Source organism: Mesocricetus auratus, unplaced genomic scaffold, assembly GCF_017639785.1.
Source record: "Mesocricetus auratus isolate SY011 unplaced genomic scaffold, BCM_Maur_2.0 Super-Scaffold_100008, whole genome shotgun sequence".
In the NCBI taxonomy this organism is placed as follows: Eukaryota; Metazoa; Chordata; class Mammalia; order Rodentia; family Cricetidae; genus Mesocricetus; species Mesocricetus auratus.
In genome coordinates, this window is record NW_024429192.1 from 13,495,647 (window position 1) to 13,501,657 (window position 6,011).

Consider the following 6,011-nt stretch of genomic DNA (forward strand, 5'->3'; position numbering starts at 1 on the left):
TTCCCTTACAATTAAAGCTCATAAAAATAAAGTCTAGTTTTTTGAGTTATGCATTTAAACCACTCTAATAGTTCTTAAGAGAAATTTTATTATAGTTTCTGAAGATTTTTCATTTAAAAATATCCCCAAACTTCATCATTCCAATAATTCACTTAAAGGCGTTGTGAGCATGAATTTCACTGAAATAATACTCCATTTACAAAGGATTAAATCTCTGAATATGTAGCACAATACATTCACACTTAGTCATCCATACACAACATGAATAATTTATTATAATAGTTTCCAAAGGAGTTTATAAACTACAGCATATATTTATCATTCTGTCTTAGATAAATAGCTATGTGAGCATGGAATGGCCCCGGCAATTAGTGTAGCTATTCAAGTAAAAACTTCAAGTATCATTTCGATATTTTGTATGACAAGATTCTTTTTTCCCCCTTTCTCACTGGTATAAAAGAAAGTTTTCAGTTTATAATTCATGAATATAAACCTCAGTATTGTTAATGGAAATTCAAATCTACCTAATTCCTAGAAGTACTCTGAAACCATTAACATAGGAATGCAGATTACATTTTCCAAGACTAATTATTCTTACACTTTTATTAACAAGCAATTCAAAGAAAAAGACAATACAGAGCAAAGAGGATCAGCAAGAGTGAGAACAAGAAAGGACAGTGAGGGTAAATGCCATCAAAGTACAAAACACATACACATAAATAAACTGTTGAGAATTTTTATGGTGAGAAAAAACTATACTGGAAAAAAAGGTTAAATTGATCTACAATGAAGTAATTCTTATCAAAATCTGTAAGTGGCAAACCTTCTACTAGGTAACTGGAATCATAGATATTTGAAATGCATCAAGTTGTATTTACATATTTTACAGGTTCATGAAATTAGTAGTGTATGTAAAAATTTCAGCATATAAGTGATTGAAAAATTTTATAAGTATGTTAATATTAAGTACTCAATAATGTAGATTTTTCTCATTATTTCTTCTCACATATTGGAAATGGCTCACAAACTAACAAACGGAATAAAATATTACAAATTCACTATATTGTTTGGTAGTATACACAATCATAAATTTGGTGATTTTTATATGTGAATTGATATTCGTATGAGATTCTTTTAATTCTATTCTGCATAACTGAAGTCTTATGAGTAATCCATAATCCAGAGACTCCATAAAAGAGGATGATTACCTAAGAGTCAAAACCACTTATTGTATGACATATAAATATTTTGTGATTTGTCTGCTGTTGAAAAGTACAATTGTACTAGTAATAAATTGAAAAACTATACAGAAAAGCTAAAGTTCACATTACTTTTCATATTAAAGTGTCAGAATCTTAATGTTTAGTCAGGGCTCATTTTTTTTTTTTGGTTTTATGAGACAGTTTTTCTCTGTATTGTTTTGGAGGCTGTCGGTCCAGCCTGGCCTTGAATTCACAGCGATCTGCCTGCCTCTGCCTCCTGAGTGCTGGGATTAAAGGTGAGCGCTACCACCGCCTGGCCAGGGCTCATATTTTTGTAGGTGTTGTTTCAGGAATTAATACAGTTGTGAAACCGGGCAGTTGCAAATCACCTAAACCTTCTAATTTGACTATTTTTTCTACAACATTTTAATAATAGCACTAATTACACAGATACCTCAACAATTACCTTAAAATAAAAAACATCAATTATAGTATTCTAAAACTCAGTTTACATTTCTTTAGTCTGCTATGCATCATCATCATTCGTAACTGTTCTTAAATATACATGACAATGAATAATTTAAAAATGTGTAAGAAAGACTAAATGTTCTCTTCATTTTCCTTCATTTTATATGATTAAGTAATGGAATAATATTCAAAATACAAATTCATAATAGTAGATATAGTAGTTACATGTTAACACATATATATAGATAGATATTACACTGAAAAATTGACTGGTCCCATTCTTCTATTTGCTTTAAAAATGACAAAATCTATTTGTTTCTGAAAAGGGTATTAAGAAACATACAAGCTGGGCATTGATTATGCATCCCTTTTATCCCAGCACTCAGGAGGCAGAGGCAGGTGGAGTTCTGTGAGTTCCAGGACAACCTCCAAAACAATGCAGAGAAACCCTGTCGTGAAAAACCAAAAAAGAAAATCTATTAGTTGTGATCTGAGGAAGGAAACGTTCTCCTCAGAGTTTTCTGATCTATTCAAGGCACTCTACCCACCATTGCTGCTTCCAGTGGTCTGATCTGAAGATGCTGTGGCCAGGTGTCTGCCTAAACTCAGCTATCTGAAGATCCATCTGTGGTTATTATTTTCTTTTATACTCAGACCAACACTGTTCACATCTCTTTGCAGCAAATTATAAGCTACAATGCAAATATAGAATTGAAATAATAAGAAATTGATTGGTCTAATTTAAACTTTTATGAAGTGTTTCCTCTAAAAACTAGAAAACAAAATTGAAAAATCAAGCAAAATAAAAAATCTGGTATCAGAGTCAATGACTGAACAGCTGCAGCAACATGAAACATAATGGAAACAGATGTCTTAAAATGTGCACTTGAAAATGGTTTATAAACATTGATCCAAAGTAAATTTTAAATAAAATGGAATGTATTAGCTACATAATTAAAAGTAAGAGGAAACAAAATAATCTTGGTTGAAATCACATAAGAATGATGAACAAAATTTGATAAAGCATGGGCAATAATGTATTATATAGTGAAGTTATATTTGTCTCCTTTCTTGGTAGACTGAAGCAAGATGAAGAATATGAGGTCACCCTGTAGACTTTCCCAGTTGTTAAGCATAGATTATAAAGATGCACAATGAGGAACTAATTAGGGAGATTAACAGTTTGGGAATTCACTTAAAATGCTAAAACCTTAAACTCTATTAATTACCATCAAATTCATGAGTAAACATCCTGAAGCTACAGGAATTATTTGCACTTCACCCCCAATGTTGACAAGTCTCGACTCCAAACAGAACTTTATACTCTTCCCATGTAGACAGTAAACAGTAAAAATCGCTTTGAAGAAAATTAGGAAGAAAACACATATTACAAATAGCATATGGAAATTCAATTCAGGATTCTTACTGTTGGGTATTCACTAGTTGTCTTCTTCTATATTCAGTAATTTTTGTTGTTTTTCTTGTTAGTTGTACATAATCTCTACAATCTTGGAACTTGACTGTGCTTTTCTATTGATAACTCGTCAGATGTACCTTCAAAGTCCCAGAATATTTTCATTTTAGAAAACAACTTGTGGATTTTACTAGGAGAGCTAATGTTCTTGGTTGAATTTAGTTTTCATAGTATTACATTTACTGATTTCTTATACTACTCATTGTTGGGATGATATAAGTTATTTCTGTATCTAAATTTTAGTCTACCTCCAACACATTTGTATAAGACTTATTATGATGTTTCCAGAAAATTAGAAGTCAATCTTCCCTCCTGTATCACAGGAATTCCAGAGCCTCCATTGAGATCAGTGTATTCTAACACCCACTTGAAATGTCAGTCCACAGAATATGTATGTTAAGAAGAATATGTGTTCAAGGCTAATCTGAGTCCTTATCGTTAGACTCCATCTCAAAAAAGATTGGTTAGGAGTGGTGCTAAGTGACATCACACAGCCAACTTATGCAGCTTCATGGTTTAGTCCTCAGTGTTAGTGGAAAAAATAGAACACTGAGGTTAGAGAAAATATTTTCCATTTGCATTCCTATAAAGGAAACCACAAAAGCATAACCACCAAGGCAGCTCAACAAATACCGCCATTGGACACACATCATCTCATGGATCTGTGGGTCCGTGGTTCATGTTCTCAGATTTTATAAAAGTAAGCAATCAGTACACTAATAAATAGAATATAGGCTAAAATTCAAAAGAAAATTAAGAAACTTATAGTAGCTTTAAAGTCTAAAATAACATTTTATCCTTACAATCACTAACTAGCCATGTTTTCCTTCAATGACATCAGTTTCCCTTTTTTTCTTTATCCAGGTATCTGAAAATTTAATTTACATATTATCTGTTTCAGGAGCAATCTTCTCCAACATATAGTGATGATAAGGCTTAGATTGAAGCACAATATTTTATATTTCATGATATAAAATTTATTTACATACAGTCTTCAATCTCATTAAATTATAAGAATTGTGATTATAAATGTGACTTCATCTTCATAGAATGTCCTCATAAGTTTGTGTGGTCTTCTAGTTATTTAGTGAGAAAATATTTCATGGTGACCAGCCTGTTACTAACATTATTGTAATTCCTGTTATCTCTCACACACAGAAGGCACAGCATCAACAATTTGACCATAGACTGTCAAGGTATTATATTTAGGGCAGTACATACTGTGTTTCAAGAAGACACTAAAATTATCTTTTATTATTTTGCTTGAACAACAAGAATCAGGAGCTCGGAACAGAGTCAGCAATGTTGTTTCAGCATGCTTTTTCTCTGTGTTAAGGACAAGGAAGGGAGAGTTACTGAATATTCAATCTATGCATTAGTTTATGCTGCAAAAACTGATTATGTAGAAGCCAAGGCAAATGTTCTCTTCCAGGCAAGTTTAAGTTTAACACACAATATGGAAATAGCAGGGTACCAGTCTTGTGTCTTAAGAGAACTCGAAGCATATGAGGTCTAGCGAAAGTTCTAGGATCTCTGGAACAAAATGATATGTTCACAAAACTGTATTGCTACACCTGAGAACAAAAGTGTAGTATAATTTACTGGAAATTGAAGTACCAAAGATGCAGCATCAGTGAAGTGAGGCTAGTTTATTTTTTCTGAACTAGAATAAAAAATCTCAAACACTATTATGGAATTTGTTTTAAAAAAAAGCAAACAAACTAAAAATCATATTCTTTAGGACATTGCATGTCTATTATTAAGGACAATATTTTTTATAAAACCTGTACTATTCAATTACAATCTTCCATATCTTTAATTCTGTCTATGTAATATGGGGAAATAGGTAAGCTTTCCAGTTTATTGATATTAAAAACACACCTAGCAGTTTGTTCATTGAAATGTATACTGTAGGTATAGTCTTCTATATGAGTGATATAATTATCTTGTCATTTATTGTTTATTGGATGAAAATAAAAATTAGAGTAGTTTATTAACTATTATTCTCATTACTTCATGAAATTTCCTGAGAAAATCTACTTAAGGAATGAAGGATTTAAATGGCCTCTGAATTTCAGAGTTCAGTCTAAGACAGCAGGGTAGTGATAATGGCAGGAACTCTCCACATGAGGCATACTGTTAGGGAGCTGGGAGAAAAGAATCTCAAAATTCAGTTTGCTTTGTTCTGCATTTTTCTCTTCATTTAGTTCAAGCACCCCATAGAAAGCTGCCACCCACATTTAAAGTGGGTCCACAACCCTCAACTAACTAAATGTAGAAAATCCCTCACACACTTGCTTAGAGCTCTGTTTCCTAGGATATTTTAGATCCTGCAAAATTAAAAGTCAACATTAACATCACAATAGACAAAAGTAAAATTAAAATGCACCAATGAATAAGCTTCCATGTATTCAGAGGATCTCTGTACTGTTGCTGCTGGTAGGTTTTTCTTTCAGGAACTATGCAATCTGACTTCTCTTCTCAAGGGGAAGTGAGGGAATGAATTCACCTTGACTTTGATAGGTTTCTCATCAGCTTCAACTGCAAGAAATGTCAGACAAAATTGTTTCTGTGTTGCCATAATGCTTCAGGGAAGGGTCGTTTTTATTTGTCTTTTGCTCTGTATAATTTACTTTGCAATTCCAAAACAGGTGACTGTCAAACATGAGAGTGGGAAAAGCAATATATTCCTTTGACCTTATTCATTTTCTATCTTTTTGTCTGGCATTAATTTTTATTATCTTATGTACTGAAGCTCAGATCTCCACCATATGTCTTAATATACAACCAAACAAAGACAAATAGGTCCTGTGTTCTGTTTCTGATTAAAATTCAGTGAATATGAATGTTGAATTGTATATGTTCCC